The sequence below is a fragment of the Microcaecilia unicolor genome, chromosome 13, assembly GCF_901765095.1.
Source record: "Microcaecilia unicolor chromosome 13, aMicUni1.1, whole genome shotgun sequence".
Classification (NCBI taxonomy): domain Eukaryota; kingdom Metazoa; phylum Chordata; class Amphibia; order Gymnophiona; family Siphonopidae; genus Microcaecilia; species Microcaecilia unicolor.
In genome coordinates, this window is record NC_044043.1 from 90050741 (window position 1) to 90063618 (window position 12878).

At 43.3% G+C, this 12878-nt stretch overlaps 1 protein-coding gene across 2 annotated transcripts in view; it reads left to right on the forward strand.

The window, feature by feature from the left end:
• Positions 1-12878, forward strand: part of KAZN (kazrin, periplakin interacting protein) — a 911287-nt gene that overhangs the window by 588081 nt on the left and 310328 nt on the right. The window lies entirely within an intron of this gene.

Sequence of the window (12878 nt, forward strand, 5' to 3'; positions counted from 1 at the left end):
GCTGCTTACTTTTGCTGGCGCCGAGGTCCCGACCCGCAGTCTCCGTTTTTCGTCTTCCTCCGTGGCCATGCTTCCAGGAAGTAACGCTGCAGTGCTGATTCGTTGACCCCAGTTCGACGTCTGACGTCAGACGCCGAACTGGATTCAACGAATCAGCACTGCAGCGTTACTTCCTGGAAGCATGGCCACGGAGGAAGACGAAAAACGGAGATTGCGGGTCGGACCTCGGCGCCAGCAAAAGTAAGCAGCGGGGGAGGGTTGACGGCGGGGAGGGGGGCCAGGGCGAAATCTGCGGGGGCCCAGGCCCCTGTGGCCCCACGCAGATACGCCCCTGATCCTAAGGAGCTTAGACGAGATTGGGTGGCAGAGCCGGTGACGGGAGGCGGGGATAGTGCTGGGCATACTTATACGGTCTGTGCCAGAGCTGGTGGTGGGAGGCGGGACTGGTGGTTGGGAGGAGGGGATAGTGCTAGGCAGACTTGTACGGTCTGTGCCAGAACCGGTGGTGGGAGTTGGGACTGGGGGTTGGAAGGCGGGGATAGTGCTAGGCAGACTATACGGTCTGTGCCAGAGCCGGTGGTGGGAGGCGGGGATAGTGCTGGGCAGACTTATACGGTCTGTGCCCAGAAAAGGACAGGTACAAATCAAGGTAAGATACACAAAAAGTAGCACATATGAGTTTATCTTGTTGGGCAGACTGAATGGACCGTGCAGGTCTTTTTCTGCCGTCATCTACTATGTTACTATGTAAAGGAAAAATATTATTTTCACTGAGCATAGTTCTACTCCTTTATCTCCTGTTATTTTTTTATTAATCGCCTTTATGAGGCCACCCTAAGCAGTGTGCAATAGGTTAATTTTTATATAGGCATTTTACACTATAGTAACGATACTAAAATGAAAAAATATCAGCAAAATGTACAGTTTGAACCGTAAGTTAAATTTGGAAATAGGCACATGATGATAATAGTTGAGTCAGTATTCAGCAATGTTGGTGACTGTATGTTTTTAAACATTGACTGTGGCATTTTAAAAACTCAAAAAAAAAAATAGAAACGGGAAAAATTCAGCAAAAAGAAAATGACGAATTTCTAAATAACCTGAAAAATATTCTTCCTAGCAGCACCGTCTATATTCAATATGTTAAAAATAACAGTCGGAAAAAGGTCTCAAAAGTCTGCCTTTAATACTGGTAAGCAGTAACGTGTCAGCATTGGCTTGACTCCTTGCTCATGATCGGTCATAAAATACCTCCTTAATATTTTTAACCATAAATATGCACAAAACACTGCATCTTAAAAAAACAAAGCCTGCACTTAGCTTAAATATAAAGGTCCCCACGGGGATCTCCGTTTCACGTCTGACAAAGCTTCTTCAGAGGAGTTAAGTGCGGTAGTCATAAAAGTCATATTAACAAACACGGCATTTTCTTCTCAAAAATGGCGCCCTGCATTGTCAGACGCCTAGGGAGCACGTAGGCATCTGATAATACAGGGCGCCATTTCTGAGAAGGAAATGCCGAGTTTGTTAATATGATATTCATGAGTACCGCACTTAACTCCTGTGAAGAAGCTTTGTCAGAAGTGAAACGGAGATCCCCGTGGGGACCTTTATATTTAAACTAAGTGCAGGCTTTGTTTTTTTAAGATGCAGTGTTTTGTGCATATTTATGGTTAAAAATATTTAAAATATTGAGGAGATTTTTAATGACTGATGATGAACAAGGAGTCAAGTCAATACTGACACGGTACTGCTTACCAGTGTTAAAGGCAGACTTTAGAGGTCTTTTTTTCCTCTTTTTATTTGTAACATATTGAATGTATATGTTACTGCTAGGAAGAATATTTTTCAGCTTATTTGTGAATGTGGCATTTAAAAAACATGTGTATTCAGCTCTGCATGTGTCCATGGAGAGCAAGTAACCATGCTTATAATAGAGATAATCAGTTAAACTTTGGCCTGCTATTTGGCCAACCAAAACAATGCATTTTACCACAGTGATATTTACCATGTGATTTAATAACCAGTCACTACAGCTAGGAACATCTCACATTCTGGCTACTGCAACACAGGTAACAGGCTCCAAGTTGGGTCTACTGCTGTCTCTTAAAGGGACTGGTGGGTGGATGTATGAACTCCTCCCTGACTTCCACTATACCAAATCTCCCCATCGTGACTCTCAAAGACACAAACCCACCCTCCCAGCCCCCTAAATCAACCTGCACTCAAAATCACAACACACCTATCTCCCCACCCCAACCCCAAGATCCTCCTGGTACTTTTGTATCCCCCTCCACCTCCCAGTCTCTTTATTTGGCAGCTGACTGGTAGCAGCAGTGCCTTGAGATGACACCATTTTAAACACTGCAACCAATGGGATAGGAGTTGCTCCTGCCCCTTCTGCTATGCATCAAGGAAAAACTTGCTAGGTGTGAGGGTTAGGGGGATGTGACTTGAGTCGTAGGAGTTCCAAGTGCAGGCACTGGCGAGGCTCTCTGGGAACATCAGACTGCATGCTTGCAGCCCTGTGCTCCTGAGGAGGAAAGATTACATCAGCTGACAGCTGGTGTTATTGTTTCAAGAATAATGCAGCTTGCAAAGTTAAGAGAAAGCTATGTTGTTTAGGGGTATGTTTACTAAGGCACATTAGCGTTTTTAATGCATCTGTAAATTTAAGGCACACTAAACGCTAACGCGTCTACACCATTTACACGCATTAAAAATGCTAGCGCACCCATAGCGCTGCTAAATAAACCTAGCCCTTAGTTTGCATAATAGCGAGCTACGTTGCATGTGTTTGCATGCCTTGTATCTCATTATCATGTAGGTCACATTGCAGTAAAATAACATATGTTAAGGGCAAATAATGCTGGATTTTGCCATTTAATGCACATTATCTCCTTTATACTCATTAGCAATTGCCCTTCTTAACTGGTCTGTTTATTTTTTTTTTTGGGGGGGGGGGGGGGGAGGGTGAATTTTAATCATCAAGATTTGTCTGAGTATCTCCCCCAAGTTATCTGAAAAATCCTTTTGAATATCGACCTTACTGTTTATCTATATCATAAAAATTAATGTAAACAAATATACAAGGTTTTCAGATATTGTTCTGTCATGAGATTTCAATTTGGTATAGTATTGCATATAGTATAAAAACGGATGTGATAAAAAGAGTTTGGGAATTATTTCATATGCGGGTCTAAGAAACATCTGCTTTAGAAAGATGTACTTTTTTATTGCATTTATTCCGTGTACCCAGGGATTTGTTTCCTGCATAATTCCTTTAACTAGGCTACATCTGATGAAACCATTTGGAAAAAGCTTTTATGAATTGCCATGAAGGCTTAACCTGTTTACTGTCTGTGTTGCTTGTTAACTTTTATTCTATTACAGATTAAATTAAGTGATCATAAAAAGCCTTGGTTAAAAAATCATTAGAGTCTGCCGGTGCCGGCCGATGGAGCCTTTGCTGATCCCTTCAAACCTCTCATTGTTTATCTATAATATTAATCTGAGCAGTGGAGTTTGCTTGTCTGCCTTTTTTTCCACAGTCTCTGAGGGCAAACAAGATGAGGCAGTTGCATGAATGGATGATGTCATCTGATGGCGCTGACACGGTTGGCCACCGAGAAAATTCTGTAAAATCTTAAAAAGGCAATTCCAGCTATGCATGGGATTTTCCATGCAGCCAGCGCCTCCCAGAGCCCCCTCAGAGCTGGGTACATTTCTCCAGTGTGAGTCACACAATGAAAACTATTCACTTAGGGGTCCTTTTACTAAGTTGCGGTAAAAGGGGGCCTGCGCTGTGTAATAACTGTAATCCCGGTAGCAATCCTTCAGGGGTGGTAGGCTCCCTTTAGCAGTCCACAAACAAAGTCCTTCCAGACAACACAGCTTTTAGTTCCAAACAGTTTATTTCCCCTCCTCCACAAAATCTCAGTTCAAGGGGTTAAAGTCCCATTCAGTTTCCAAACTAAAGCAACAAGAAAAAAACTTCCCTTTAAATCCAAGTTCTCCCCCAGTTCAACAGCCTGGGTTTCAGTTTTAAAAGTCTTTCTGCTTGGGTGGTTGCAGAATGGCAGTACACACCGCCCACAACACAGCTAATTGACTCCTGTGACCACCCACCGCCTTCAGTCCCTGCAACTCTGCCCCAAAGTACAATTATAGTCCATGTCCACTGGTTCCTCCCAACCTGGTGTGTTGGTCTCTCCAGCCTCTCCTTCCTCCAAACACTCCATTAACTCTGCTTCTCTGCTAGGCTGTTGGTTGGAGACCTCCTCCCCTTCCCAGGTGGAAGGAATCTTGTACTGATTTCTAACCCAAGGGTATTGAGCTTTGTCATCCCTGCTCCCCCTTCTGGCCCTCTTCTGCCATCGCAGCTGCTCTCCCCAGTCCTTTTCCCACTCCCTTCCACGTGGGGGCCATACCGGGTTTTGGGACCTGCCACCCCGCTCCCTTCTCTCAGGGCCTTGTGGGGAATGTAGTCTGGCCCCATACCTCCTCCTGAGCTGCTTAGACCCTCCAACCTCCTTACAGCTGGCGTCAACGTATGTTTTGACACACACTGAGACACCCTCTTACTGCAGCAGGTAAAAGGCTGTCTTTTTTTTTTTCTCAAAAACAAATGGCTGTACGGTAAGTGAACCATTTGCTATGCAGCTGTTTTTTTTTGGGGGGGGGGGAGCACTTACCACCACCCATTAAGGTGGCGGTAGGGTAGGGGCTCCCATGCTAACCCAGTGGTTACCACTGCCAGATTAATGCCAGATAAGCACCGGTGCTACAGAAATAAAGAATATTTTTGTAGCACCAGAAATGGCACACACTGGCGGTGGGAACTGCCACTGGGCTCCTGCAGTAACCCAGCGGTAGTTTCGGATTAGCTCAAGGCAAAGTCATTGTCACGTGCCAACCCTTTAGTAAAAGGTCCCCTTAAGTTGGCTGCCTCCAATATATCTGATTCTGGTAAAATCCTTTATTATGAGGTTTTTTTTTTACATCTTAACTTTCTGGTGCTTCAATATGGTTGCCTCGCTCTGTATAGTTTTTCTTCTTACACCCTCCCTTTTTATGTTTCTACCAAAATTTATCATCTATTTTCCTCACAGTGGCTGAAAAGACCAGCAAATATTTTCTGGCTATAATTTTGAGGTATTCATTACTGATTACCCTGAAATTTGCGTGTGATGTGTAGGACTAGAACATGATGCTCCTGATTGTGGCATCTGCTCAAAACCGTCTCCCAGCACTATTAAGCTTTGGAGGATCAGATTACAGGACATCTTCACCAAGACAAAATATGGTGCTCCCTCATGCACATTGAAGGCATTGATGGTGAAGGACCCAGAAGATGTGCTCTCTACTGCTCACTGTGTCCCTTGTCCTCATTAACATAAGAACATAAGCATTGCCATACCGGGACAGACCAGAGGTCCATCAAGCCCAGCATCCTGTTTCCAACAGTGGCCAACCCAGTTTACTGGCAAGATCTCAAAACAGTACAATACATTTTATGCTGCTTATCCTAGAAATAAGCAGTGGATTTTCCCCAAGTCCATCTTAATAACGGCTTATGGACTTTTTAAACCCCATTAAGCTAACTGCTGTTACCACATTCTCTGGTAACGAATTCCAGAGTTTAATTACACGTTGAATGAAGAAATATTTTCTCCAGTTTGTTTTAAATTTACTACTTTGTATCTTCATTGCGTGCCCACTAGTCTTAGTATTTTTGGAAAGAGTAATCAAGCGATTCACATCTACCCGTTCCACTCCACTCATTATTTTATAGGCGTCTATCATATCCTCCCCTCAGCCGTCTTTTCTCCAAGTTGAAGGGCCCTAGTTGCTTCAACCTTTCCTCATAGGGAAGTCATTCCATCCCCTTTATCATTTTCGTCGCCCTTCTCTGTACGTTTTCTAATTCCACTATATCTTTTTTGAGATGCGGTGACCAGAATTGAACACAATATTCGAGGTGCGGTCGCGCCAAGGAGCAATACAAAGGCATCATAATGTCCTCATTTAAGTTTTCCATTCCTTTCCTAATAATACCTAACATTCTATTTGCTTTCTTAGACGCCTCCACACACTGAGCAGAGGGTTTCAACATATCTTCAACGATGACATCTAGATCTTTTTCCTGGTCGGTGACCCCTAATGTGGAACCTTGCATCATGTAGCTATAGTTTTCCAGTGCGGTGCTAACCTAGCGGTCATTGGGTGGCGTTAAGTGGTCCGCTTGCATAGCCACGCGGTAAGTGAAATGTTAGCGCATGGCCATGCTATTTTTTGGCCTATTTACCTGCTGCAGTAAAAAGGTCCACAATGCACAGCAAAAATGGCCCCCGCTGCTAGTGCAGGGCCTTTTTAACCGCAACTTGGTAAAAGGACCCCATAATTCATAGTTTGATTAGGAAGCCATTTATAATGAGGCAGATTTAGAGCACTTTAAATTGGCCTCTAATCACTCCGCTGAGTTCTGTAGACATAAGAGTGTCTCAGTTAGTGTTGATATTGACTGTAAGGGGGCATCAGATGGTGAGGAAAATGCGATTGTAGGGAATAATGGGGTAACCTTTAAAGACTATGAGAGATGTGGAATGATGCATCTTGAGATACCCCATGGGATACCTTTCGGCCTACCTTTGTATAACGGAAAAATCTTTTGATCTGTATTTGACCATTGGGTTCAGAAGTAGACGTTTGTCCAGCTGGTTTATTAAAGAGAGCAGAGGGGAGGATTCCTGGAAAGGCTGGTTGAGTTGTTTTATGATTTCTTAAGGATAGAACAGTCTCTAATCATGTTTAAGTGGACAATCCATCTGTTATTTAACATTTTTTTTCTCTCTTCTCTTACTTTCCTTCTATCTGAATCTGTATTGTTAACCGCTTTGATGCCGGCTACTAGTCAGTTGGTTAGCCTAGTGGTTAGTGCAGTGGACTTTGATCCTGGGGAACTGGGTTCAATTCCCACTGCAGCTCCTTGTGACCTTGGGCAAGTCACTTAACCCTCCATTGCCCCAGGTACCAAAAAACTTAGATTGCGAGCCCTCTAGGGACAGAGAAAGTACCTTCATATAATGTGTACAGCGCTGCGTACATCTAGTAGCTCAGCAGCTTAGCCGAAATTGGGTGGTGGAGCAGGTGGGGGAAGAGGAGTTGGTGGTTGGGAGGTGAGGATAGTGGAGGGCAGACTTATACAGTCTGTGCCAGAGCCGGTGATGGGAGGCGGGACTGGTGGTTGGGAGGCGGGAAATACTGCTGGGCAGACTTGTACGGTCTATGCCCTGAAAAAGGCAGGTACAAATCAAAGTAAGGATACACATATGAGTTTATCTTGTTGGGCAGACTGGATGGACTGTGCAAGGTCTTTTTCTGCCGTCATCTACTATGTTACTATGTTAGTAGCACTATAGAAATGATTAGTAGTAGTTGCTGTTTTGGGGCAAATTATTAGAGAAAGTGGTGGCAGAACCACTGGCATAGATCATGACTGAAGTGAGATGTTTGAACCTTTGGCAATTACTACTGTTCTTAATTTTTTTCAAAATAGCATCACATGGCTTGTGGTCGCCAATTTAAAATATGTAACGGGTTACAACGTTCTGCAGTTAAGGCATTAATTTATATAATTTGGCCTTAGAACAAGAATAATAATAAGAAGAAAGCTAAAACTGGATCTCTGTGAACTTCTCTCACTTTTCCTTTTTTATTTTTTGAACTTTTTATTTTCAAAATTTCAATTTTCCAAATCACAACTACTTTATTGTGACAAACGGAAATAACACTCAATTGTCAAAACATAATGGTAATAAAATTAAATACTTATTCGACCACATTGAGCATGTTTTCTTTTCTTCTATGTATCTTTTGTTTCCTTCTTTTCTATTTTTATTTAGTTTATTTAAAAGAAAAAAAGTTCGCGCTTCAACCTTCCTCACTGTACATTTTCATAATTTCTCCAAGTCTGTGCTAGTTTTCATAGATTACATTCATTGAAACTTCCACTAGGAGGAAAAATGTGGGGTACAAATGCAATAAATAAAATAAACAAAATATTTTCCTTCTATATGATCATGTTTATATAAAATAACCAATTCAGTTCTTTCCAGACCTTGAAACATTTTTTAGTCCAAGTTTGTTTAGTTGCACTATTCCAAATAAAATAAAATCGTATAAAAAAAACTCTGCAGTACATCAGGTAAAACTGATGAGGATGATAAATAACAATCAGTAAAAGTATGTTTTAAATAACTACTACAAGTCATTTCTATAGCGCTACCAGTCGTACGCAGCGCTTCACAAATTTAACATGAAGAAAAGACAGTCCCTGCTCAAAAGAGCTTACAATCTAAATCAGGACAGACAGGACAAATAAGGGTAGGACAGGCAGATAGGACACATAGGGAAAGGGACTATTGAAGGGAGGAAGACAAGATAAAGGTTACAAGCAGGTGACAAGTTAGGAGTTAAAAGCAGCATCAAACAGGTAGGCCTTTAGCCCGGATTTCAAGGTGGCTAGGGATGGAGCTTGACGTAAAGGCTCAGGGAGTCTATTCCAGGCATAAGGTGCGGCAAGATAAAAGGAAAGGAGTCTGGAGTTAACGATGGAAGAGAAGGGTACAATTAGGAGAGATTTGCCTAGTGAACGGAGTTCCTGGGAAGGAGTGCAGGGAGAGATGAGGGCGGAGAGGTAGTGAGGGGCAGCAGAGTGAATGCACTTATAGGTTAATAAGAGGAGCTTGAACTGTATACGGAAACGGATAGGGAGCCAGTGAAGTGACTTCAGAAGAGGGCTGATAACAAATAACTTTCCAGGTATATACTGTATATCAAAAGAAATCAGTTCACTTTCACAAAGAAATTGAAGTAGGTGGAGTGGACTTTAATGGGAGGAGTTATCAAGGTGTGGTAAAAATCTAAGGGGACCTTTTACGAAGCTGCGGCAGAAGGGGGCCTGGACTGGCACCGCAGCAGGTAAAAGGCAGGTCTTTGTTTCTTTTTCAAGAAATGGCCATGCGGCAAGTGAAGCACTTGCCATGTGGCCATTTCAGGGAGGAGCACTTCCATTGAGGTGGTGGTAAGGGCTCCCATGCTAACCTGGCGGTAACTGGGCAGCATGTGGCATTGCCCAATTACCACCGGGTACATACCGGCACTACAAAAATTGAAATATTTTTGCAGCGCCGGAAATGGCACACACTGGGGGAGGGAACTACCGCTGGGCTACTACAGTAGTCCAGCGGCACTTCCCTTTTAGCAAGTGGTAAGCCCACATTGGGCTTACCGCCATTTCGTAAAAGGGCCCCTAAGTTTTACTGCACCTTGATTTACCAAGGGAGTCACCAACTGGCTGTTGCTCAGTACTACAGGTTACCAACTTCTGTGGTGTATGGAAAACCCTGTGAGCAATCTCACAAGCAGCATCATTCTACTTCTCTGCGAATATTGGACCACAAAGCCAAATGATAGCATGGCACCCTGAGATAACCTCCGCCCCCCCCCCCCCAATCACATCCCCTCCATCTAGAAGAACCCTCCCCAAAGCAAGACTCTCTCTCACTTAGAAGAACCCTCCCAATCTCTAAATGCCCCTTCAACCTCCTGTAGGCCCTTTCCCAGCCCTACCTTTCAAAAATCTCTGGTCCCTAGTTGGGTTGGTCAGGATCTGGCACTGGGTTCAAAATGGTGCTAGTGACCCCTAGTGGTAGTCTCATGATGCTACCACTTGGAGTCAAGTATCCATATATGGAAACCTGACCACAAGCAGTAGTACCATGAGACTACCACTAGGGATCACTGGTGCCATTTTGAACCAATCACTGGCAAGGGCAGGAATGACAGGGAATCATTCCTGCTCAATCCCACTAGAGCTCAGGGATTTTTGGAAAGTAGGATCTGGGGGCACTTTTAGATCGAGGAGGGCCTTCTGGGTCGGGCAGAACCTTGTTACGGGAGGGTTCCTTCCAGGTTTGGGAATATGTAACTGGAGGAAGGTCCAGCCATAGGGTTCCATGCTATCATGGGGGGGGGGGGGGCAGGAAGGAGGCAACTTCTCTAGCCAAGTGCTGGCCCCTTTAACATGCAGCCCAATTTTCCTGGGAATTTTTTTTTCTATTAAAAAATGTCATGGACAACAGGGTTATGTCTCTGTTGTATAGGGTTCAATCTCTGTTTGGGAGTTGGGATTGTGCCTTGCGTATATAAAGGGGTGAATCTGTGTTGGAAGTCCAGTTGTGCATAAAATGAAGACAATAAAACAGGTCAGTAAAAATATGGCAGACTATCAATTAAAAATATTTTCATGAGTTCAACCCAGCTGTGTGCTATAGATTACAGTATGTACAAAACCAAATGAATTTTTAGTGATTTATTGCAACAGTGTGGGACTGTTAATGAAGGTGTAGATAAAAGACACAATATTTCTCAGGCAAGCAAATTTGTCAGTGCAAGAAATTTTCTTGGCCCTTTCTTCCTCTTTCTCAAATGCAGTGTGATTAGCATTCGCTCTGCAGGCCATGATTTTTATTTATTTATTTATTGTTTGCATTTGTATCCCACATTTTCCCACCTCTTTGCAGGCTCAGTGTGGCTTACAATAAGATATGAATAAAGAGAATACAGTTGTTACAAATTGGTTATGGGTTACATTGTACAAGTTATGCGAGATAATCGAATTATCATTAGGAATATCACAATGGGACATCAACAGGGAGACTTTGGGAGGAGACAATAGGAAGCTTAAGGGCAGTGTTAAGACATATAGGCACATGGTGTACCTATTCCTGTAAGTATATGTATGAGTAATGTGGAATTAGGGGGCATGAGAGATCATGAGTGGATGTGTGATGCATTGATGTAAGTGAGTGTAGACTCTATGTGTTTTGGTTTTTTCCGTAGATTGTCTCAAACAAATGCTTGTTCATGGATCGCTCTTAAGTTGCATGGCAGTGAGTTCCAAAGCTGCGTGCTCTTGTGAGAAAAGGTTGACGCGTGTAGCGTCTTGTATTTCACGCCCTTGAAAGTAGGGAAATGGAGGTTGAGGTATGTTCGGGAAGATCTCCTAGCATTTCTGGGTGGTAGGTCAATCAACTCGGACATGTAGGCTGGGGCTTCGCCGTAAATGATCTTGTGGGCTAGTGTGCATACCTTAAAGGTGATGCGTTCCTTCAGTGGAAGCCAGTGTAGTTTCTCTCGTAGTGGTGTTGCCCTTTCATATTTTGGTTTTCCGAAGATGTCTGGCTGCTGTGTTCTGGGCTGTTTGAAGTTTCCTCAGTGTTTGCTCTTTGCAGCCTGCGTATAATGAGTTGCAGTAATCCAGATGGCTGAGGACGAGGGATTGCACTAGGTTACGAAAGACGAATCTTGGGAAGAGTGGTCTTATCCTTTTCAGTTTCCACATGCAGTAGAACATCTTCTTAGTTGTGTTGTTTGCGTGGGTTTCAAGTGTTATGTGGCGGTCGATAGTGACTCCAAGGATTTTTAGCGTTTCTGAGATTGGAAGGTTTAGGTTTGGTGTGTTTATCGCGTTGAATTCGTTGATTTAGACATAGGTGACTAAGAGGCGTATTTTCAAAGCACTTAGACTTACAAAGTTCCACAGATTACTCTATAATTTTCTAAGTTTAAGTGTTTTGAAAATGAGCCTCACAGGCAACTGCCTAGGCCACCAATTTTCAAAGGTGCCAAATATGCATGACGGGGCAAATATCAAGCTGTCTTACAGCTATAACATATGTTAACTACCCCCAAAATCCATTGCAGCACAAACCTCTCAACACATTTGTCTTTTAATAGTGGCTGCTGCTTCATAGCTGTGAGTTAAACAGACTGTGTTCCACCAGTGCTGATAATGAACTAGAGAAAAATTCTTCCAGAATGGATTTAATGGCCAATGCCAGTAAGATATCTAAGAGAGGACCGTTATCACTATTTTTTAGATGTGGGAACTCTAAATATTTCAAAATAATTATGCAAAATGAAATCCCAGTGGCCTAGTGGTTAGGGTGGTGGACTTTGGTCCTGGGGAACTGAGGAACTGAGTTCGATTCCCAGCACAGGCAGCTCCTTGTGACTCTGGGCAAGTCACTTAACCCTCCATTGCCCCATGTAAGCCGCATTGAGCCTGCCAAGAGTGGGAAAGCGCGGGGTACAAATGTAACAAAAATAATTGAGATACTATTGGAGATTCTACATGGAATGTTGCTACTATTGGAGATTCTACATGGAATGTTGCTATTCCACTAGCAACATTCCATGTAGAAGCCTGCGCGGCCACATTGGTGATCTGCAAGGGCCGACTTCTACATGGAATGTTGCTAGTGGAGGAGTTTGATCCTGGGGAACTGGGTTCAATTCCCACTGCAGCTCCTTGTGACTCTGGGCAAGTCACTTAACCCTCCATTGCCCCAGGTACAAATAAGTACATGTATACAATATGTAAGCTGCATTGAGCCTGCCATGAGTGGGAAAACGCGGGGTACAAATGTAACAAAAAAAATATCATTGGACCCAGCTCTGTGGGTGCTGTTTAGTACCAAGCAACTCCAGTATTGAGCAAACGCCCAATCACTCCCAGGAGGGGTGATTTCTATTGTGTTTGGCAACCCCCCAATCATTTTGATATGTTAAATATTGGTGCTTATGCTTAACGTATCCCATGCTTGACTCCAGAAGGATCATGGCAAGGAGCACTGGAATAGCTCATCCTGTAAGACAGCTTGTTCCACATCCCATGACCAACACATGACAGACTGTCCAGACCCAGAAATTAAAATTTGTTGTTACTAGATTCAGATCCAGCCTTTGTTATATATTTACTCGACACCAGATTATGTCGAATTCATAACTAATAATGGGCTGCAGCTGCGCAT